The following is a 25,928-nucleotide window of genomic DNA, read 5'->3' on the forward strand; positions in this document are numbered from 1 at the left end:
AGCAGCTAAAATACAAGGAAAATACAATTAGGATCTATTTAGTTGTTTATCTACACAAACAACACAATTCCACATCTACACTGCTCTAAAAGAGAACCTACATGTGACTGCAATTTTAACTGGCCCCTGTAAAAGTCTACGCTTTTACTGGGGCCAGTGGTGGAAGATGTAATTATATATTTTACTTAAGTAAAAGTAGCATATATTTTCTTACCCGTTATAACGACACGGTCTACGTCAGGGAAAGCAATGCCGACCTGATCCAACATGGGTCATCGCTGCAAGATTATGTGGAGAATTGATACTGAAAATAGAAAAGCAGCATGTTACACCTCCACCCCCGTCCTGTTCAAAGCTAGATCAAACCCCACCTTCCCCCTCCCCCTAATTCAAATCTCCCTTAGTCTTAGTTTAATGTTTTCTTTTTAGCCTTTTTAAGAATTTCTCTCCTGATAAAGTTGTTTGTTTTGTTTTGTTTTGTTGTAAAGCGACTTTGGGTACTAAGAAAAGCGCTATATAAATGTTATGCATTGTTATTATTTAGCTGGGGTAAATTACACAGTGATACAAACAAACAATTCATTACCTTTCTTGTGAATCAAGTCTCAGGGCATTGTTTTCAGAGTTGTGTAAACGGCTCACAGTCTCCTGCAAACACAATGATTCACAAAGTTAGTTGGGACTATAAAAGCATAAAGGCCTTCTCTCCTTGGGTGGACACACACAGCATGCATGAATCGGTGGAATTCTCAGTCCTTAGTTCTGAAGTAGCCTAAAAACTAAGTAAAACCCAAAGGAAATGTACGTATTAACTCAAAGATAACAAAGGGGAAACTGTAAACTTAATACATGTAACAGAGGATTTTTTCTTTAAAAAAAACTAATAATCTGACAACTCTGCAGACATGTAATTGATAAATGCAAATTCAGTTAGTTTGCAAAAACAAACAAATTTCACAATTACGACATAAAGTGTTCCAGGTTTCCTGCTACAGTAATCCATGGCATATAATATTATGCTCTTGTGATACTAGTGCAATACAATATAATGTATCCTACTAACAATTTATAAATACGTCATGTAGGCTTGAAGCTTACCTTAATTCAAGTATGTTGAGTCAGTCAGCTAGTCAAGTCAAGTCAACTGATTTTCATCTGGCTGCAGTGGATGGCAGTTAAGATTTCAAAAATGTGATAACCTGATTGGCCAAACTGAGAAGGAAAGTCATTGGTTGTGAATGGCTGTGCTGTAGAGAGACACTGCAGCATTCACATGATAATTAGCAACTTTGGTCAAAGCTGTCTGGAATGGGAAATGTTGTTATACTTTATAACATCTCAGAGGAAAACTGACTAACCAGTTTAGCAATGCTGTGAATGATGTACTAATATAACATTATTATGTTTGCACATATGCTGGAGCATGTACCTCACGTTGCTGTTTTATTTTTATTTCATTTAAGGTTTTTGACAAAGTTACAAACTCCAAGTTCTTTACATTGCTTGTGTCTGACAATGTTGGAGTCTATTAAAGCATACATATACATGTTGTAGAGAGAGACTATGCTAGATATTCTTTCTAGCCAAAGGTTTGACCAGTTTAAGTGTACATGCAGCAAATCAACATATTGCATTATTTATCTTTGAGGAATAATTGTATGGATTTGGTTGGTGGTTATTTTATGCTAAGCCCAGAATCCCTGATTACTTATTTTTTCTCTCCAACATGCACATACCCCATCACAAGGACACATGGAGACATTCATGTCCACACACACCTAGGCGGACTGTGCACAGTCACACACACGTTTGATACGATAAAGTAAAAGGACTGGTGATGAAATGTAATCGGCAGCACAAGATTAGGTCCAAGGAATTCCTGATCTGTTGTTTTGTTCTCAGGTGAATTACATTTTGCCAGGTGGACACAGTTGTCAATCAAGCTGGCAAACCCATTTTAGGGTTGTCAATGGGAGAGAAAAGAATGTTCACTCCCTCAATAGAGGACCAGAGATTAAAGTAGGCCAAGCAGAGAAGAGGTAATTTTCTGGACTGATGTATTGACAGTATGACTTGACCATCATCACACACACACGCACACACACAAGCACGCATGCACACAGACACGCTCGCCCACACACCGTATTTAAAGGAAGACTTCACCCATTTTCAACCTATGTTCATATAATTGGTCCTCACTAATGCTCATGATAAAATGGTACAATTTATTTCTACCCTCTCTGTCTCATAAGGTTGTGGACATCTCAGAAACCCACCTACCAGTGACATCATTGTTAGATGGGTTTTGTTTTTTTAAACAACATTTAAAAATGTTGATTTTGATTTGTATCAACGTGAGAACAATGGCTTCCATAGCATGCAAACTTTCCAGAAATAGAAAGCCTGCAGTTTCTATTGCATACATGCCATAATCTATGCCTTCGCTGAAAATCACAGTGACACCATGGCTTGGTGGTCACAGACTGTTTCTCCAGCAGGACCGTCTGTCTCACTGAGGCACATCTTATAGGCCGACTTCACCCATTGTCAACCTATCTTCATATAATTAGTCCTCGCTAATGCTCATTATAATATGGACACATTTTTGTCTATACAGTCTGTGTCTCAGAGAGGGCTGTGGACAGCTTAGAAACCTGCCTACCAGTGACAGCATTGATGGAGAATGATTCCAAGCGTGGCTAAAGGACTTTTTGGGAAATGGTAGGTCCAGAAGAAACTTTGTACAAAATTTGGAGCATGTATCACAAAGTGAACGAGTCTTCGAATAACATTGACTAAGCTGCTGGACTAAAAGATGCAGATCCATTTTTACACCCTTTGAGTTTTACTGAGTAGGGCAGTTGTGATGATAGACACAAGGGCCTTGGGATCCTTATGTGGATCTGTCAGTCAATATATGCATATTAAAAATAATGAAAAATAAATACACAAAAATGTTGCTGACTTCCTGTTGGGTTCAGGTTATGGCTCCAAGATTATTTTTCATAAGTCCGGACATGATTCAGGTGTGTACCAATGTGTGTACATGTAGAGGTGAAACTGTATTGTAGGGCTTCAACTTTGCCATTTGTGATATGTGTGCAAAGTTGAACAACTTTTTTAGTATGTTTAGACCCTCAAAAACGTGATTCATTTGTGCAAATAATATTAATTCCTTGCATGTCAATGGGCTTCGCACTGGTGCTGTGCTCGGGCCCTATTAATAATATATCCTGTACCTCTTAGAATGGTGAAAGTTATGCTGCATTGGATGGATTTAAAAGTGGTAAGAGGGTAAGAGTATTCAGTATTCACACCATGAATATGCTATACAAATCATTGGAGAATTGTGATCATTAGCTTTTAAATAGCAAAAATTGCTAGCTGAGCATGCTGAGTCAAAGGACCCTATAATCTATTATGCTGGAGATATGTGCACAAAAGTATTACTACTGTACTATATTACTGTTTCTGAGCTCTGCAATGTAATGATCATGTCAGCATTTTTTGTTCAAAGGCCCCATCTCATCAGATAAGCCTCTCGTTTCCTTCCCCTTATTTGAATGTCTATTGAGAAAGTGAAATGGATCCAAGAAGTGTCAGTGATATATATATATATATATATATATATATATATATATATATATATATATATATATATAATATATATATATAGGGATGGGCTAAACAGGTGTGCCAACATAAAGACAGTGGGAGCTTCGGAATAGCTCTCTTAAAAAAGTGGATGACTCAACAAGCAAAGTCAGCTAATTGCTTTCGGTCAATTAACAGGGATTGGCTCTGGTGTTAATTATTGCTTCCGAAAAACAAAATAGTTCTGCTGCCATGTCTCCCCATTTGATCGGCAGCAAATTAAACGGTCCACCCTTGTCTTCTCCATCGTTTGTGACCTTGAGTGTTAGCCAATTAAACTACTGACAACACTGACAAGTATCCGTCTCAGCCTGAGGACACTGATGTCCGGTGATAATGAATCAATTGTTGCCTTTAGCCCAGATCCAAAGCTGTGATAACTCAGGATTAAGCCCAACCCCCTGAGAAACCACTAACCATTAGGAGGGCATTGGCTGCAGGTTACAGGGAAAGGGTAAACCAGGGTTGAAGGAGGCCACTGTCCATATTGCTTACGGGCGCTCAGATCAGACAGACTATTTCTCTTGGCATGGAAGGAGAGGTTAAGTAGTGATCGAGAACTCTGTGGCTTTCAGACTTGAAGTGTACCCTGCTGAAATGTACTTGAGCAAAACACTGAATCCTTACTGTTTGTGTAGACTGTAGACTGAAGGACACAGCAATGGAATCTCCAACAGAAAAGCAGAAATGAGCGAATGAATTATGAAATATCTAAATATTGAATCGAGCAACTACATTTTTTTCTGGGATACACACAGAAGGCTCAGTAGATATTAAAATGACCCCAGAAGAGTGCAATACCCCTTTAATGCAGCAAAGAAACAAATTAGGTTTATCCTTTTATCATAATGTTTTTTTTGTTGACTTCAGACAATAGAATATTGAATATTGGATGTTTTATGTTTATTTATTTTTATTCACAGACAAAGTTGTGGTTATTTCCTTGTTTTTGCTACCTTTGCTTTAGAGACAAAACATAGGCTACAGTAGTCTGCACTCTCATCTACTGTGTACTGTATGTGCTTTCTTTTTAGAAACCTCTTAGGTTTATAACAGATCATGTCAAAGCACTATACAGTATGTGTTCAAGTTTGCATACTGCACCAATTCCAACACTATAACTATGGCAGTAGTTAGCACATCTGTAGCTGATATTATCCCCTTGTACAGTAACACAACGGGCAGTATAAAATAAATATATAAAATGTTCCTAATGCAGTGTCTTTCTGAGTCCAGTCTGTGTGCAATTTAACTTCTCTGTCCTTTGTTCCATGTTCCTTCTTTTGTCTTCGGTTGCAGAAATTCCTTTGGGAAGAGTAGAGTCAGACTAAATTCCCGCTTTGAAATTCAGAATCCATCCTATTAGCCAACCAATTTTTTTTTCTCCCCACATTTTTCAACTGTAATGGAGTTGTGGAAGTCAGCTAACCACACTTTTCTGCGGGAAAATGCAGGGAACTCTCCTTCAGTTAATTCCAGAAGTGGAGGGTTTGAATCTGGGCTCCATCAGCACCATGGCTGTTCGTCATGCTGGCAGGCACGTGTGGGGTTCCAGACTGAGGTTAGAAACTTGGTCCCAGAGAGGAAACTGTAGGGCTCGCTAGCATAAATGCCACATGGGCCGGTGGACTCCAATGTCTGTCTCAGAGTTCAGCGAGACGAGAAAAATTAAGCCAGGGTACCTCGCAGGAAATGCGATTTGTCACCAGTCATCTAATTCAGGATTGTGGCATTGAATCACTCAATCCACAATGTGGCCATTGCTAAATAAACAGGAAGTAAAAAAGACGGGTTTTTTTTACTTCCGGGTCAACGGGTCTGTCGTTATCTGGCAGTGAATGCATCATTCATAGGGTGGCCAACAGCGCCATCTGGTGGGAAACCACTGAAAACACAGAATTTGGCGAGAAATCAATTGCAGCAAAGCACCATTTGTTATGATTTTTTTTTGTTTGTATAATGATATAGTAGCATTGAAACAGAAGTTGAACTGATCAAAATATACATGTTCTTTTCAAAATAAGAGAATGCATATAACCATTTGGATAAACATATTTTTTCCTTTCATGTCACACTCCTACGATGGTGGCAGGTGTCTGCATGGCTATTTGTACAGTATATAAATACATGTTAACATATCAAGACCTTGTGAATGTATAAACAGCAATGTACACAGCACAACACCCACACATGCTTTCAAGATTGTTGTTTATTGTGACTGATGTGTGTGGTAGTGTGTCGTCTATTTTTGCACAGGTTGCTGCTAAGTTGTACGCTCAATTGGAGGCAGCTGCAGTATAAAGACCTAATCACATTTGTGGCTCATTACCCAGTGACTGTGTGCACATATTTGCCTCTCTGTGTCCTTATTAATCAAGCACAGACAACCCTAAGTGCTCCTCTCCACTTTTCCACATGACTTGCTACAAGAAACCGTACAGCAGCAACGTGATCAGACCACCTGCTGCTGAATTTCTCTCCAGCAGCTCAAACGCATTTCTCACATGACCTCTAACTACCCAGACAATCAAAAACGAGCCTCAGAGTTTATCTGACATCACTCTGTGCCTTGATTGTTGCACTCTGATTAATGTACTTTTTGAATTATTATTATTGTTATACTTTGTTGTTTTTCCATGTCATTTAATTTCTGAGGTTGTAGGGCAACTTAACAAATGTCCTGCTAATATAGGACAAATAGTGGTCAAATCAGATCTCCTCCCTAAAGTTTCACAACACTGATGAAGTTAATTGTATTCAAGTTATTTTGTCTGGTGTTAATTAACTAAATAGCATCTGTAATCTAGCCAGCTGGAATTCTTACATGACTTATTTTCACAAACAGGCTCTGAACAGTATAGGCTATTGTACAAAATAACAAATGCAGCCAAAATAACAAATGCAACTAATAGACCCCTTAACAGACGACGTCACACTGGTTGCAAGCGTCATACTGGTTGCAAAAGAAACCCATTCTATCAGGTCTCGCTAGGACGCGCCTCACTAGCCAACACACAAGAGGGGGTTGGCTCAACAGGTTGAGAATTGATTGCATGAAACAATCACCTGTGCATCCAGTCTCAATGTTGGTAAACAAATAATTGGTCTATGCACACACACTTGACAGACAAACATCACTTACCCACATCGCCCAATACAACTGGTAACTTGAGCTTCAAGAGAGAAAGAACAAATCACCAACCATAACTAAACAATCTAAACACCAAATAAAAATACTTGGGAATCAATAAAACAATTAAACAAGTAGCAGAGCCAATTAATCATAGCGAGCCATATCTCCAAAGTGGTGCATATTGATTGGTCACTGTTTAAAAGTATGTTAAGCATTTGCAGCTAAATAATAACGCTAAATAATTTGCATCTGTACACCATCCTGCTGTTGCCTGTACGACACGTCTATCATTTCACAAAGAATAATGATATCGTTGCTGTCGGGCAGAAACCAGCTAACTCCATTTTTCAGCTTTTTTTTGTTTTTCATAAATGAGTGCTATTGAACACCCTTTACGTCTGTGTGTTGGTTAAACAAATAAACCAGTGAAAAGTATTAAAAAGCGCTTCTGACAAAACCAGCTAACTTGGATAACATTGGATCCTAAAACGTTCTGCTAAACCAGCTAACTCCACCAAAGGGGGTGGAGTTAGTTGTTTTGCTGACTCCAGGCTCCACCCCCTTTTGACCTCCAACCTTATTGTGAGCTTAGAGGTCCAGAACAAAACCTCCTAACTCCACTTTTTTTTTTCCATTTCCCGTTAGCTGGTTTCTGCCTGACAGCAGAGATATAATATTGATGCTTAATATTATATAATGTGGTGTCACCAACATGGCTCATTACTGTATATAGTCTGCATCCGTTGTATCACATTTTCATAATAATACATCAAACAATCATCACAAAACAAATATTACCGTTGTTGTTTACACCATGTCAGTCAGTGGATGTTAATTTCCTGGTTATAAGTTTGCCAGTGGTACAAATAACGTGATTGGCCAACTGAAGTCCATGATAAAGTACATAGGCTGTGATTGGATTATACTTTGCATCGGGTTGCCAGTTTTGTGATAATCGCTAGTGAAATTAAATCTTTGTTATATTATTCTGGCGCAACTTTTGAGGTTGGAAACAATTGATAATGTTATCATATACAATTAATCTTCATAAAAAATAAGCCAATTCTTTGCAGGGGATCGATCGATCAGGAAGCCTGCTTCCTGATCTGAAGGCACGGCCACTTGTAAGCTAACGCGCACACGTTCTGAGCGGGGCTCTCGACAGATTCAGTAGCGTAGTTCTGAATCTGTTCTTGAGAGATTATACATGTGGAGGTCAAAGGGAGATATTATGAAAGTAGTACAGTAAGCAGGACATACAGTATTGTACCTTGATGAAATGGAATCAAAAGGGCAAAGAAAGAGAAGCCTCAGGGGTAAACTGGAATTTGGGGGAACATGTGTGATGCGTTGTGTTGCCTTGTAACCTCCTGTCTGCAGGTGTTTGGCTGAGAGTGGATATTCCTGCTGGGGTTTGGTGCACATTGTTCCTCTGTGTTATCTCATATCCTCTGCATGTTCCTGCAGGTCTCCAAGGGTTCCCTGGTTCCCTTTTCAGTGTGGCTCTGGAGACTGCTACAGTACAGTACTGTCTAAAGCATAGTAAGTGGGACGGGGGGTGTCTCAGTGGGTCCTCTCAACAAAGGAAGCCAAAGGACAATAGAATAATAGGTTTACATTGTGAACGGTGAATATTTCATTGTCTAAAATCTGAAATCAGAGTGTTGGGGATCTGTCTGTCTGTCTGTCTCTCTCTGTACCTCAGACTCTGTCACTTGGTCTTCCATTTGAATAATTAATATGGAGTTTTTATTATCCTACTCCTATTTGAGAGAGAGAGAGAGAGAGAGAGAGAGAGAGAGAGAGAGAGAGAGAGAGAGATATTCAACATTCAGATGTGGTACAGTGGAGCCTTAGGGGGACACTCTTCCACACTGTCAGCTCCTAGATCTCTATCAAGATTCATTATAATTCAAATTACAACATGGTAGCTCATAAACATTATATTATATTATGGAAATGAAGAAGCTGCATCTATTCCTGCTTAATTTCACCTGGGAAACATTTAATCTAAACAAATAAATAAATAAATAACAGCACCACATCAGGTGTTTATGAAGGCTATTGTGTAAATTTAGCCAGGCAAACGGAATAATAATCACCCCATCTGACTATGTGCATTCAATTCCCCATCACTGAACACTTCATTAGGGCCTTAATGGTATTTTAAATATTTCTGGACACTTGATTTCAAAGAGATTCTAGGGGAATTCTCAATAGATGTTATCAAACAAGAAGATATCACACAATACATTTTAGATCCATGTGGAACACCTAACTAAAACGCTAAGGGGAAAGATTGTTTTCCACACAGAAACAAGTCTTGTTTTTCTCTTTGTTCAATTTGTAATGGTGTATGGTGTGGTGAAGTGCATGCTTCACTTTCCACGCTGAAGCCTCTCAAAGCAGTCTACCACAGTGATTTGTGTTTTATTACTGCCGATGGCTTTCACACTCCTCATTGCCTATTTTAAAAAGTGGGTTCTCTCGCTGTCTGTGGAGAGCAACATTGTCTTTTATTTATGTATAAGGCCCTGTGTGGCAAGAACAGAATAATTAACTAGTGGTATTGACATTTAGTGTCAATAGCTGTGCACAACATCATTTATATCCACTAGACTTTCCCTGAAAACACTCAACTTCATCAGCATCAAGGATGACAAATAACTATCTGTTGTCTGGCATAAAGCATCATCTACACTCTACAGCATGTAATTATCTCACTTTGTAACAGGATTCGTGTACTGAAAATAGCCAAATGAGTATACAATTATCTTACCTGCAAACTGCAAACTGCAATTTCCCATTTGCCATACAGGCATGTATGTATAATTAATGTATGTATAAGTAAAGTTGCATGTAACACTGTTGATAGAGTCATTTGATCTCTTATCTCAATTATCATAATGTGTCTAGGGTCCTTAACCTGGTTAAAATGTCCTATTAATAATGCCATCTGGGCCTGTACCTCAGTCATGTTAAAAGTACTCTGTACTCTCTACTAGCAGTCTCTGTGTCTGCAAGCCAAGGTCAAACGCATGCAGGCTTTCTCTGTGGTTATCTTATGTTTTGGGAACACGGTATCTGGGTGTTCTCTTCTCTACAGCTGTCTTCCTTAGTGTCACCAAATCTCCACTGACCAGTGACAGGTCAGAGATGTCAAACCTGTTGACCCAGACATGGGGACGCTGTTGTCCAGAGATAAACTGTCACACCATCATAATCTACCATCATCTACCATCATCAGACGACGACGTAACCATCGCTCTCATCCAATCCGAGAAGTCCACCTTCGCCCGGAACCTCATCGATGTCACATCCTATGATGTCATATGTTTATGTTACTGGACAATGTTAAAAGCTACTGCTTTCTCTGTTACACTACGGAGAGATGGACGGCCGATGATGCAGAACCATACCTGTGATATACTGTAACCTTCTATATCTCTCTGATCTGAATACAAACATGTTTCCTTATACCCTTGGCTGCCTGTCTGAGTCTGGTTTTTCCTTATTGTCTCCGTGCTACAAGTATCTGTACTTTGTGTGGGTCATAAGGTGAAATTCAACTCCAACAACTGTAGTTATTAACAGCTTATAGGGCCAGTTACTAGGTTAGGAGGAGCAGTAAGGTATTGGCAAATAAATTAGACCACAGACCACGGATAAGGTTTGAAATTGACGGCTGGCTTGTATTAACCAAGAAAACAAGCACAATTAGAATGGCAGGAAGCACAAATGTACAAACATACCATATAACAAAACAAAACAACAACACTGTGCTCACACAGGTCAGTATCACTGGATAAGTACCTCATTATTAAAACACCCCTATGCTCCCACAGGAAAGCAGGTATGTACTTTTTTATCTGGTTTGGTTATTGTTCTAGTAACTATTAATCTCTAGTATATTATATTATTATACTATTCTCCTTTTTGGGGTTTAGATTTATCTAAGGTAAGTATTATTCCTTTTTCAAGTTTAGGGCTAATCTAAGGTAAGAATCTATTTCGTTTTTCAGGTTTGGTAAGTATTTATGGTAATTATTAGTGTTCAATTAAAACATTTGTCAAAATACCCTCTGGTTTCACATTAGACAAATGTACAGTAAATATATCTACTTTACACTCACACGAATGTGCAATGTCAAATAGTCACAATCACATTCAATTCATATTAACAGATACTAACCAATAAACTTCCCCCTTACAGATATTAGAAATCCACACTTTGTGTGGCAGTAAGTATGTGAATGAAAGTGAGTATATATAATGTCCAACGTGAGTCCCACTGTGTGTGAGTATGTTGTGTATGAGGTGAATGAAAATTCACTGTATGTCCATCCAGGTATGGGTAGGTGTTACGACCCCCTGTCTAGGGTAGGGGAGGTGACATAATGGAGGACAAAGTCGCTTTCAAAAATGAATTGACTTTATTTTCCTTTTTTTGTGCAGAGATTTCAAGCTCTTTTTGTCTTTTTTTCATAAGTGCCAAAAACTTCAGGGTGTCGGTTTACATTTGCAAAATGTCTACCTAATAAAGAAAATTACCCCCTAACCTAAACCTAACAAAAGAAAAAATACAATACTAAACTTACTTTCCTAACTAAAGAATCAACAGAAACAAGGAAGTGGTTAAACCAAATAAAAAGACCAAACACCCCTACAAGGCAAGTGAACAGATTAATACAATGATGAATGAAATAGGCAGATATATACAAAGTAACTAACTCAATAATACGGGTCAGAAAACAACAGGTTTAACTATAAGATAACTAAAGGTCAAACAAAGTAACTGAAGGACAAAGGAACAAACAAACAGGCTACATGGGTTCGGGGAGACAGAGGGATTGAATCTCTGCTTGCTCTTTCAAATGAGAGCGACCAGTCCCCATGACTGTCAGAACAGAATGAGGTTTTATAGGTGAGCTCCAGAGAACAGCCAACCCTGGCTTGGGCGGAGACAAAGGGATGACGAATGGGAGCAGGGGAACAGGGCCAGAGGCTGGACCTGTCAATCTGGACAGCTGGAAGTCAATCACTCACTCACTCATACCAGCACCACACCCAGACTCAAGACTCACAGCTTCCACCACCACTCATGACCTTATATGGAACATAGAAAAACAATATAACACAAGCCACAAATAATCCCACAATATTCCAAAGCATCATAATTACCTAAATAAACCAAATACAAATATATAATAATAAATACAAATACGGCTGGCCGTAACAGTAGGTATGAATGCAGTGCAAGTGGCTAGCAAGTAGTCCACTGATTCCACTGTGTAGTCCAGTGGTGTGATGTGGATAATGTTTAGTCCTACCACACCACTCTACCAAGTGTTGAATCTCTCATCTGATTTAAGGGTGCTGCGTTCTCCTATGGGTGGCTCACCATCACAAACCGGTACATGGTATGCCAATACCTTCGAAGGTATCGACAGATTTTGTTTTGTTGACAATGCATCTCTGGAGTAATGTGCAAACATGTCATTCAGATTTTTCATATCCCAGGACCATTGGCTATGTTCTCTCTCTGTTTTCTGCCGTCTGGGAAACGGTACAGAAGCATCAGTGCCAGGACAGAGAGGATGAGGAACACTTTCTTTCCCCAGGCAATCGGATTATTGAACTTAAATCTCCCTAGTAGATGAACTTTGGGAGGTGTATGCATTCCTATGCATCAAATCATGAACTAGTTGAACCAGATGAACTATGGATGAATTTCATTCAATTTTAGTTTTAATACTTTGTTTTTATCTGGGTATGCTTATTTTATAGTGTGAATTTTTGGTTTTTAGGACCTTTTATGCAGGTCGATATGGTATGTTTCTGCACTGTTTGTTTGTTTTTATTCTTTTATGAATTCTGCTGTCTCTTACTGGGAGACATTTTTCTAGCACTGCTTGCAGATGGAAAACAAATGACAAATAAAGCAATCTTTAATCTTGAATCTTCTCCTGTATTCCGGGAACAACAGATCTGGTTAAGCACCCCCCACCCCCCATAAACACACACACACGCACGCACGCACGCACGCACGCACGCACGCACGCACACACACACACACACACACACACACACACACACACACACACACACACACACACACACACACACACACACACACACACACACACACACACACACACACACACACACACACACACACACACACACACACATCCACATTAAAAAAGAAACTCATATCCCACAGCTGCAAACTTCAGCGTTGTTGTTGAAACCTTGGAACCTCAATTGTTTTGTGTTTCTGGTCTTGACCTTGTTTATTGTATAAACCTTACTCCCATGTGGTACACACAGTACTTTATGGAACGTCTGCCTGACTATGTCTTTGATGTGTTTATGAGGCATATTTTACATTTACTTCATTAAACAGTCAGAACATTTGCAGAGCACATGAAATGGAACACTTTTAAGACTGCCTGACATGAATATTCATATTTTCAAATATCCATTATAGTTAAACTGAAGGTCTCTGAATTAATGAATTAATTATCTGGTTAAAAATAAGAAGCTTAATGTAATTATAATGTATTATTTTGAACGCTGTCATCAAAATCTAATTTGAGACAAACATTTACTGAATGCTAGACTGCAATCACACAGGGATGCTGTAGCCTATAGCCTATGAAAATGGATAGCATTGCTTATGCCACACACCAGAACAGTTATGTCAGCTGAATGTATTTAAATTCCTAAATCCTGATGTAAAAATTATATTGAAAATATCAAGCATTTACGTCAGAAGCTGTCCTGATACAATAAATAATGTCATCGTTGTAAGCTCGATGCAGCTTTAATCCTTTAATATTCAAATCTGTGAGTCTTTGGCAAAATTGTTGATTCATTAATGAGATGTGAATTGTTTTGTGAAGGAAACCTCTTGCCATGTACCCTACTGTAACATATGCAGTAGAAGAATATGGAACCAGACATAAACCCATAAATGAAAAACATGAACAAAATATATATTATATCCACCACAACAAGAACTTAAAAGAAGCGCTCTGCAGAGTGTTCGTTGCTGTCGGGCAACCCTTTTTTTTCATAAATCATTGCTATTGAACACCCTTTACGTCTGTGTGTTGGTTAAAGAGATATTTAACCAATGCAAAGTATTAAAAAGCGCTTCTGACAAAACCAGCTAACTCCATTGGATCCTCAAACTTTTTGTAAAACCAGCAAAGGGGGGTGGGGTTAGCTGGCTTTGCTGACTCCAGGCTCCACCCCCTTTTGACCTCCAACCTCACTGTGAGCTTGGAGGTTCATTCATCTGTTCTTCTCAATGATGAACAAAACCTCCTTACTCCACTTTTTGTTTTGTTTCTCATTTCCTGAAAAAATGAACATAATTTTGGAGTTAGCTGGTTTCTGCCCGACAGCAGAGATACAGTACATGTAATCTCCGCCCCAGCCTTTGGCCTGGTGGAGATATATGAATATTGGGAAGGCGAATCTAACACACAACAATAAGAGTGAAATCCCTGAACAGGTAAGAGTCAAATGTTGGCATCCCTTGAGTTGATGTTACCCCCAAACAAAATGGCACAGAAGAGGAAAGTGGCTAATATAGACCGGTAGAACATCTGTGCAGCAGCTGTTTACACACATAAGGACCTGAGCCTCCTCAGGAAGGACAGCTTGCTCTGTTCCTTCCTCTAGAGGGCCTCAGTTGTCAGTCCAGTCCAGTTTATAATTGATATGTACTCCCAGGAACTCCTTGGTGTCCACCATCTCCACCTTGTCCCCTTGGAGACATCTTCTTGGTCCACCGGTAATCCACAACCAGCTCCTCGGTCTCTCTGAAATTGAGCTGGAGGTGGTTGTTGTCACAACCCGCTATACGGACTCCACCAGGGCTCTTCATTGTCATCTGTGATGCAGCTAACTGGATGGGTCATCGGAGAACTTCTGTTGGTACGTACCCGAGTTGGCCTCAAAATATCTCCCTCTCTCACAGTCACACACACACACACACACACACACACACACACGCACATGCAAGCACGCATGCACACAGGCATGCACACACGCAACCTACGAGAGTAGGCCTGGGCCGCTGGCGTGGCGCTCCGGGCGCCTGGGTTCCAGGGTGACGTGGCAGCACATTGCGGTTTCGAGTCTCGATCCCGACGGCCTTTGCTGTGTGTCACTCCCCGTCTCTCTCCCCGTTTCCTGACAGCCTTCTATCCTGTCAATAAAGGCATACAAGCCAAAAAATAAATAGTTTAAAAAAATTATTGAGAGTGCAAACATTGACCCATAAGGCTCAGGTTAGACTGTCTGTTAAATTAACAGTGAGGATTTGTATTGTGTACAACCCCTTGAAACTGACTGTGGTGCTAATGTGTGTGTGTGGAGTGTAAAGTGATAGAGTCAGGTCATGTGGGTGGTGCATGCCATTATTCCTTCACAGCATTCTATTGACCAATCTGGGGTTCCTAGCGGGTGGGGGGGGGGGGGGGGGGTGGCTTTGTCAGAGAAACGAGCAGCAGCACTTTGTTTACCTTGCACCCTGAGCTCTGCCATCTGTGAACTTCTCAGCGAGGCTCCGATCGGTGCCAAACAGGGCCTCAGCTGTCTGGCACTGGCACTTGTTCAGCTGGGTTTCGACTTCAGCGCACACACACACACACACACACACACACGCTCGTAAGCATGTACACAAGCATGCATGCACACAAACACACGCACATGCACATGCACACACATACACCCTTGCCCTGTTCCTCAGTCTTTTATGTGGGTCAAATAGGCCACCGGCTCCAGACAGGTGGAGAGGTGGGCTTCTTGCCAGGTGGAGGATGTCAATTTGATTGTGCTCCAAGTGTTAATATGTGCTTATTATTGTGGCATTATTATTGTGGCATATCGACTTGTTTCATTTGGGCTCTATTTCATCATGAAAATAGCATAACAGTCTGCATGGATTCCTTATGTTATAGTCTGTGTTTTGCTTGGACTGTGTTATCAAATTCTGAATTAAATAACCGGTGGCTAATTTAGCAATACTGTAAATAACTGAAACAAGTGTGTATATGAGTGATTACCTTTCATGGTATTCCAGCTGTGCACAGGACACCACGCTGTGATTTGAAAAGCATGTGTTTGACACTGGCGTCTTTTAAAACTCCCTTCCCTTTAAACCCTGTGGGAGTGTACACAGTGGCTCAGAAGGTATAGCATGCAGGCATCTTGGATTCGGAAGGTTCCAGGTTCGATCCCCGGCTCCTCATGCCTGCGTGTTGACATGTCCTTGAGCAAAGCACTTAAAGAGGAGTAGTTCACCCAAAAAAATTAATTGCACACCCCATGAAGCCTTGAATTCATGGATTTGAGTTTTTCAAGGCTTCATGGGGTGTGTAATTGATAAAAAGAAATAAGTAATGTTTTGGGTGAACTACTCCTTTAACCCTTAATTGCTCCTGATGAGCAGTTGCCTTGCGTGGTTGCAATGTGAAATACATTGTAAAGTGCTTTGAAGGTTCGGAAAGACACGAAAGGCGCTATAAAAATGCAGTCCATGAACAGTATCAAAGTAATCAAAATGTCCTGCATTGATCTTTGATGTGCACATCATGTATTGGATTATTTAATCATTTGCTTCAGACGATGTGCAACATCAAAACACTGCAGTGCATTCATGTTAGGAATATGTTCAGTCAATTTGTGGTGTAAAATGTAATGCTATATATAAAAATAAAAATAAACAGTCAACCCAGTTGCTGTGATGTAACATTAAAAGAATAATACATTTAGGGGGAAAGCTATCTGATATATATAGTCATACCTGGCTGGCAATCACACTGATAGGTGATCACGATATGAAACCTTTCTTGTTCAGATTCTGCATACATGTGCACCACCTAAAAAAACATTAATGGTTAATATATCTGGCGCACGCACGCACGCACACACACACACACACACACACACACACACACACACACACACACACACACACACACACACACACACACACACACACACACACATAATACTTGCAATCTTGATGACTTGCCATCATCAAGATAATTTTTTCCCCTTTCTTTCATCAGAACATGAAAACCAATTTGAAAATAGCTGCCATACAACCTGTCAGCTTCAATAATGTCCCTGGTCAGTATCTTGTTCTACCTCAGGTTTTCAAGTGATAAAGATATTGGTTCCATGTTTATGCCTATCCGAATGTATTGGAGACTGGTGTCTCTTATAATAGCCACTTGCCTTTTTCCTTTAGCAAATGACATTATAAAGGGCGGTAGATTTTTTTTTAGAGTCCAGATAATTTGCAGACATGGAGATCCAAACCCCACACTGAAATGGAAATGTCATAATGCAAGTTTTATGAACTATTCATGAAAAAAAGTCAATAGTTTTCTTGAGATGCCATTCAATTAAGTCATTTAAAAATGATGTAATGCTTAGCTTATTTTCACCATTCAGTTAAGTTGACTGGCACAACATGACATTTTCCATTATTATTATTATAATTTTTGTATTTATTTTGTGTTAGGTTTACAGTAAGCCGTAGCTATTATTGAATGGCATTCAACCATTGTGTAGGACAAGCCCAGTTTCAAAATTCTGCTGGGGAGAGATGTCATCATTACATTCTTACACACACATTGGACCACATCTGTTCAACCGGTAGAATGCAATGCAGTTTACCTGAGTCTGTCGGCTGGTCGTTGAAGTTTGAAAGTACAGTATGTTTTCAATTAAGTTACTTTGCTTGATTTTAATGAGTGAACAACCAAACAATTGTTGCAGAGGAATAATATAATGATTTATTTTAAATGATATAATAGTCCATAACAGTCACAGGACAGCAGACATCCATTGAACAACAAATGGAAGAAAGGGATTATTGCTTTTGCCTAAGCAGCAATCAAAGACTTCTATTATACTTCCAGTATTGTCAGAACACTGATGACTGTATGAGTGAACTAGCCTAAATAAGCAAATATGCAAGTCGGTAAATTCAAAATAGATTTTTTTGGTCCACTGACGACCTCAGACACCAAACAGTTAAGTCGCTTTAGCTTTCTAAGCTAAACTAAGCACTACTGTCTGCAAGGAAGATAGAGAGACATCAATTTAACCAATTACTTTATATAAGATCCCGCCAGAAAATACACATTTAGAATAAACTCAAACTGCAGCACTGTGGTCAATCCCAGCAAAAATAGAAGAGATGTGACACTGCAAAAATAATGCGTGCCATGCCAGTCTAACTCCTTGTTCAATGGTTCGTCTGCATGATTAGATATATAAATAAAGTAATTACCCCTCCTGCAGTTTGACAAAGCCCCCTGCATATAAATAGACATCATTATGGGGCATACAGTGGATGTGTTTGCTGCACATTGCTACCTTTAGAGATTTTTTTTTTCTACATTGATTGCTATGGGATTATCCTGGATTTATTCAATATTAATGCATAATTATCTAACATATAATTAGGGTTTATTCACACTCAAAAAAATAAATTGGCATCAAATGTGCATGGAAAGTGATTCATTATCACGCTAGTACTCAAATCATCAATTATGATTTTCATTAAATATCGTAATTAAGTATGCTTGAGCTGAATTGATGTACTTTAAAACTCTCATTACAGTGTTATTGGGATTAACAAATATTCGGCAGTATACTGAACCGTCTTCAGGAGAGAATTAATTATCTATCAACCAAGCCACAGGAAAATTATTAATCAATTATAGGACATTATCTACAGATTTGTTAAAAGCATATCAATTATGACAACATACAGTACAGATATAACGATCAAAAACGTTCCACTTTTCACATGCCCCTCACACTGCTTTTCCAATTCATAATAGTTTTTTCATAATTCATAAACTTTTTCACAGCAGCTTCCTCCACTGAGTTAGTTTTAGGCACAGAAGAAGTTCAGCTGATCTTGACCTCCCTACCTCCATCCCCAAAGCTGCCTTCCTTCCCTCTAGAGGTGATAAAGCAACAGGTTGCAAGTCATTTTCAATCGAAGCCAGCAACTTAGAGCCACAAACCGACGCCCAACACCTGTCGCTGCGTGGTGGGTGTGTAGCGGGTGACACGCAACGCGTTTGGATGAAGTGTGAAAGGTGGGCCCTATCTTGCCTTATGTCTATATCCCTAATCTTCTTAGGCATCTTTTTTATACTTTGAAAAACATTTTAAAATAGTGGAAAATAGCAAACCTACAAGCTCACAATGTAGATCACCTATTTTGCTATTTTAAAATGTAAAATGAATTAAAAATGCCTAAAAAGAAGATTAGGGATAAGGCATAAGACGCCGCTCAAGATACTGTAGGGCCCTAAGTCTCAAAGTGTAATGGCCATTGGATAATCTTTATGTCTGGTGATCTAGATGTGGTAGTGACTCTGCCCCTCTCTCTCTATCTCTCTATCTCTCTCTCTCTCTCTCTCTCTCTCTCTCTCTCTCTCTCTCTCTCTCTCTCTCTCTCTCTCTCTCTCTCTCATGAACATCCTCCCAAGATCCATACCATAACCAGATTCCAAGCCTAAACTTCAACGATATTGACAGTGCCTAACCTCAACTAAAGTTTTTAAATGAGCATGTGCCTGAACTTAAACTTAACCCCTGTCTAAACTTTGTGTGGGACTTCTTAACTAATGCTAAACAAACACTAATGCTAGTTCTCCCCATGGCACTTGACATGATATGGCAGTCAATAATCTGATGACAGGCAGAGGCCACATTGTATCATTGTTGACTAACTGCCAAGCTGAAAGTTTCATACTGATGACTGAAACATTTTGCTTCTTACCGAGTTGCAAAATGGAATGTTTAAATATGCAGTCATCTATGCGCTCTGTTGAAACTAAATTAGTGCTTCCCAATAAATATGCATTTAGCATCTCTCTCTCCTCTCTCTCTCTCTCCTCTCTCTCTCTCTCTCTCTCTCTCTCTCTCTCTCTCTCTCTCTCTCTCTCTCTCTCTCTCTCTCTCTCTCTCTCTCTCTCTCAGAGAGAGGGAATACAAAATCGATCCAAATGCAAAACCAAGTAATCCTGGGTCAGGTCTTAGGACAGCACACAAGAACCTCACACAGCTGCTGAAATGGTTATCATTTACAGGTAACAGTACTATGCTGCCTCAGAGTGCAACAGAGCTCCTTAGCCAAGTCTGTCCAAAAGTGCTGAAATATTCCAAATGGTTTTCTAACAAATGCCAGAAATAGCTACAGAACAACAAAAATGCAATAGTAACCAGTAGCTGCATTCTGGGGGAAATGGAAAGCATGTCAGAGCGCTACAGACATAGCATTAAAATAATGTGGTCAATATTACTTGTACATGCATATTACAAGCTGATTATCTGGCTTATGACTCTTAACAATCTGATAAATGTTCCAATTCTTGGCTCGTGCAGGAACCATACAACAATACTTTGATTGAATACTTTATTAGTCAGAAATGTAAACAGCACGAGGTACGGTCAGACGTTAAGGATAACAAAACGTCCTGGGGTCCATTGTGGTCCTATACGAAAGTGTAAAGTGAACCACTTTACACTGCAAACTTGTATGGCAAAAAGTGAAAGTAGCCAATCTACAAGCTCACAACATGTCGTGATGTGTATGGGATGCGGTGTCTAATCTATTATAAAATACAGATGGCAGGTTGACATGGGTTTAAGAAAAGTTCATATTAATGTCTGTGGGCATAAAAGATACATTTATGGAATTGAATGTCCTTTATGTATTTTCAATGTGTTGGAATATAACATTGTTGCCATATCCCTGAACAATAGAAGTCCATGTTCATCCTCATGTCGTGTGACAGTGTAAAAAAGACGGAGCTTTTCCAGTAAGGTGGCTGCTACCCATTACTGGATGTAATTATTTAAAAAGACCCGTATTGACCTCTGAGATTATAACATCAATCATTGCCAAAGAGATTCAGAGCCAGTAAATTAATCCATTAAATCTTGTCTCTGTAAGGTAAGATAAGGCATCTTTAGGTAGACGTGCTACTGTAGTTCCTGGGTACGTGGATAGAGACGCTATGTCCAGGTAGGGGACATGATGGAGATACTATGTGGTGGCAGAGGCTCAGGAGGGGAGGTGAAGCGGTCGCATTGGAATTGGAAGGTTCCCAGGTCAATCCCCGGCTACGCCTGGGTTAGTGTTGAAGTGTCCTTGAGCAAGACACTGAACCCTTAAATGCCCCTGATAAGCAGGCTGATGCCGGTGAATGTAATGCACATTGTAAACCACTTTGGATAAAGGCGCTATATAAATGCACCATCGTGCCAGGTAGGGGACGTGTTGGATATGATCTGGTGATAGTTACAGCCTCTTCCATCGTACAGGTCCACCCTCATAGTTTTCTCCAGCATGAATCTATCCCACATCAGTGCAGATAATAAACAGAAAATGCATTTTCAGTTTGGGCCTACATTTAATCTAATCCGTAGAGAGAACTCATACAGGAAACGGAGTAAACAAGTGAAACAAGTGAAACAAACACAAAATGAGCAGAACGTTTCAGAAATGGAGCATTATAAATTTGAAAGCTGATAGGTATTTCCTGATTGAATGAAATTGCTGATCCACCTGAAAATATATTTTCTGTTTAGACCCCTGAGACCCCCCTTTTACTCTACAAAACCTCTATAGCAATGATTACAGAATTGAATCAGAAAATATAGCTTTAACCTTTTAACAAAAATATTTGTATTTTATCCACAAAATATCACTTACAGCCCCTTTAATTTTAATCTGAAAGTGAAAACATTGACCTGTGTATTGTGCTGTGTAAATACATTTTTGTATCTCAATAGCTTGTGTGTCTCTTGACATTGTCTCTTGATATCACAGTGTGCAGGCTTTTTTCCCCTATATAATATCCAATAGTTTTAAAGGTCACAAAATGTGATATGTGTTTTTTTTTTTAATAGTGCAATATGTAAGATTATAGTACAAATCTCTGCCAGTAGGCATGCCCTACCTGCAGCCAAATTAAAGGGCCACCATGACAGGACCAGTCCTCTGTGTGTTATGAACTCCATGCAGTAGTGTACTGTACTGCACAGGCTTTTGTAATAAAGTCCTATTTTGACAGCACGTGCAGTGTTGCACTCTAGAGCATTGTTATCAACGTCATTTTAAAATGTATCGTCCAGCAGACCATATCACATGGACAAAAACTATGGTAAAATAATCATCCAACGTAATAGCGCAAGGGAATACATTAAATGTAGGCTTTGAAATTAAATTGCACAATGCAAGGACTAACTTAATCCTAATGTAGTACAATAGACTATTTCAGAATGTGTTGCTTGTGCAGATGATGATGACGTGGCAATAAAACATTCAACTCTACCACTCTAGCTAAAATAAAGTTTTATTCATTAAAATAATTGACACTGCCAAAAAAAATAACACTGCCACCATTTCAAAGTTCCTTGACATAGTTATAAAGAATTCAAGCTCTGAATAAGAAGGAACCTGCAACCTCCGATACAGAAATTTCAGCAAAGGTATATTTAGAAAGTGCAAAATGTGTTCACATCACATCCCCACAAAGGCCGAGTTGTACTTCTTCTTCTCCACCAGGAACGCCCGGAGAAAGTATTGTACACAATCTGTCAGACAGCTGGTGCAGTGGTCCACCAATTATAGCCTCTGAGCGTCACGCCGCTGTCTCTCCACTCCACACAATTCCTGTACCGCCGCCGCATCTCAACTCATCCAGCATTACATGAATACGCCAATGTATAAAACATTTGGTGTTGTGGGAGGGGCACAAAGAAAAGGAGGATAAAAGATCAGAGAATGAGCGCTGGGAAATGGTGGGCTTAATTCCCCGCGTGATCAGAGAGCAACAGGGAGATGCCAGCGGATGACACGAGCGACGGTTAGGGACAGGGGAATATTCGGGGCGGGCACAGCTATAATAATCCCCGGGACACTGTCAGAGAGGGCTTTACCAGGGACAGCGCAGTGACAGCATGGTCACTGTGCTTGTTGATTACTTGGCAGAACTCAAGAAACAAACACTGATTCATTTCCATAGGGGACATTTTCTCTTTCTTTAGTCATGGGGACCCAGATGGATGCTAGTTTACTCACTCTACCAAGCTAATTACATTCACCAGGTTTCACGAGGCCCGAATTAATCCCTGATCAGATGGCTAGGATGAAAATGTACCCTGGGGGGCGAGGGCCCAGGCCTAGCATTGAGAGCCGCTTTGCAGAGCGAACCGGCAATGCAGTATTTTCATTGTGACTGCTGCCACGGCCTCTGTTAAGTGAGATGAGAGAATGAGAGAAAGGGAGAGTTTCTGATATGGGTTGTGTTGTGTGTTATACATACTTTTCACTGCAGTCGTTAACTGGTGTCAAAGTTAAGCGAGGTCCATTGATACTCCGCCCAAAGTTTTTTCAGTTTTGCTCTTCCTCTTACTCCATGTCCCGCAGGCCTGGCCCCAAGGGGCTGCCAAAGGGGGCCTGGCACCCTCAGTTGCAAATTCTGTATGTAAAGTTTCATGAAAATAGCTAAAACAACATAAATATTGGTTGATAAATAATAATTGTCATAGAGATGGTAGCAGTATTGAAACTCAGTGTTTCCCCTATAGGCTAATATAATTATCTAACGCTTGCTCCAGTCTAATTTCCCACTGTACACTCACCAGCAGTACTCAAGATGAACGTTGGGTCAGTTGTCTAGTGATAATAGGCTATTACAATACAGCAAGATATTATTGCATCTTCCCTGCACAGCCATATGAACACTCAATGCATTTTTGTGGAGCGATTATCTCGGCAGCATTATAATTGTTAGCGTGTGATCCCGTACCAACCACGACGCACCCGTCAATTTGTGTGTCCCATTGCCATAGCCTACGTATGCGTTGAGGGAGGTTTACATGTGTTTGGCTGCTGCTATGAATGTCATCCCATCACGCAGATAATGTTGTCTGAGTGAATGGAAAAGTGGAAATATTTGACTAATTTAGAGCGAGAGAGCGAGAGCTGCGTGGTGGTGTCCTGTATGGTTCTGTGCAAAGGTTATTTCAATCAACGACGACACGTAGGCTTATGGCTTTGTGACTGTGAAATAAATAGTCTTTCCTGTGTTGCTATTAAGCCTTTCAGATGCTATTGCGTTCTTAAATCAATGAATAGCAGAATGATATTTTTTTATTGTTTTATTATATAATAAAATGTGCCCCCTCGTCCTTTTTGCGTGCGTGCGTGCGTGCGTGCGTGCGTGCGTGCGTGCGTGCGTGCGTGCGTGCGTGCGTGCGTGCGTGCGTGCGTCTATGGCTGATTTAACCTGCGTTCATTATTTAGCTCAATGCAACAGGTGTGTTGTCACACCCAGCTCAGAGTCTAATTAGTTTGATTTCGGCCAGGTATGGCTGCTTAAACTAGCCCTCAGCCCACTGACTGTTTAAATCATTTCTTTATACAAAAAAAAAGTCTATGACAGTTTTCTTTCAAAAGGCAATACAAAAGTAACGTGATTAGGCTCAAGTGAGTAACACTTGAGAAACTAACAGTTGCTTTTTATTTACATTGGCTAATCCGTCAAAGATCTTCAGATCTTTCTTTCTGTTTGTGCATGTTTTTTTTTAACAGGTTGAACTATGGAGAATATTTGCATATTTGCACACATAGTGAAATCAGCCCCCGTGAGTGACTGTAATTGGATTGATCCATACGTAAGACTAACAGTGAGTCTCTCTGCCGCCCATGATTACCGGCCAATCAACGTCCTGTGGTGAGCCAACGATGCATCTCAATTAGTCCTTTAATTGCCCTTCGCTAGCCCACCAGATTGGATTGTGCCTCATGCAGAGAGTTAAGTGTCAGATGTGTGAGGCATCATGGAATATATAGGCTCTAAAAGTAAGTAAAAAAGTTAGCCTCTCTTTCTGGTGGAAGTCCTGTGTCAGTGCATGTCAAGTGATTTGTCAGTTATCTGCACTTCTGTGGAGTGAGCAGAAGAGGTTTTTAAAGTGGCTGTGTTCAAATGAGACGGTTGTAATACCTGACTCCCAGCCATCCATCCTACTGAATACAATTTATATTGAACATACAGTGCAGTATGAGTATGAGATCTATCTATCTATCTATCTATCTATCTATCTATCTATCTATCTAGGGTCTAGAGCAGATATGGAAACGCAGCATGCATATTATGTGTGTGCACATTACTGGATACACTAGGCGGGTCCCACGCTTACCTAGCCAGTTAAGTGTCTAAACGGAAGTACCGGAATTTGGCGTAAGTACCGCTCAAGGAAGTGACATTGAGGCTTTACAAATCTGTTTTCATTCTCTGTGAATGTATTTCCGGAGGAAATGCATACAATGGAAGTCCCGCCCCTATAGACACTCTCTGCATTAGGTCGTGACCACACTTTTCTCCTCAGAGATGAGAAAAGGCTGGGAACGAGGCTAGGCGGGTCCTAGACCGGATCACACTGGTTAATTCTGAATAGAAACCAAGTTTTCCAGAGTTAACTTATGGACTATGGAGTGACCCTATGTATAAGGAATACACTTTGATGGAAGTTGAGCAGAAGAAAGCATTTCAGGAGATGCACTATGTTTCTTTAACTGCCAACATCTGGACAGCTAAACATAAAAGAGTTTGCAGAATGCTGCCAACTGCCAAAGCGACATGATGAAACTGGATCTGAGGAGACATGTATAATGTTGTTGGCACAGAGATTTAATTATTTTTCATTCTCTTTATGGACTTTAAAATAAGGTGAGGACACAAACTACTTATTCACTGCAGGGAAAGTTTGACTGGGACTCCAGTCCTGCTCAGTTGTGCCTGTTAGGGGCTAGCTGTCCATCGATGCTTTTTTTCTGTGCTATGTTTTCAATGGGAACGCTGTGCTACTGGAAACACCAGCTTACTGTAAATCCTGCATACATGAAAATCGCGTTATCATGTCACACGTTTCGTCTCGACCCACAGTTCCGCCAACATTAAAATTGTAACAAGTTACTTTTGGGGAAAAACGTAATGTAATATTATTACTCAAAACATGATAGTAATTAGTTATATTACGTATTACTGGAAAAAGTAATAACATTGCAGCAGTAACGGGT

At 40.0% G+C, this 25,928-nt stretch overlaps 1 long non-coding RNA gene across 1 annotated transcript; it reads right to left on the minus strand.

Moving 5' to 3' along the window:
* Positions 1 to 214: 214 nt before the first annotated feature.
* LOC308077099 lies at positions 215 to 1,132 on the minus strand. Its single transcript, XR_013932359.1, has 3 exons — positions 1,099 to 1,132; positions 587 to 648; positions 215 to 304 (listed from the first exon to the last, which is right to left on the minus strand). It is a non-coding gene; the product is annotated as an uncharacterized lncRNA (long non-coding RNA).
* Between the last annotated feature and the right edge of the window lie 24,796 nt (positions 1,133 to 25,928).

This window comes from Gymnoscopelus braueri (genome assembly GCF_963280865.1).
Source record: "Gymnoscopelus braueri genome assembly, chromosome: 21".
Taxonomy (NCBI): Eukaryota; Metazoa; Chordata; class Actinopteri; order Myctophiformes; family Myctophidae; genus Gymnoscopelus; species Gymnoscopelus braueri.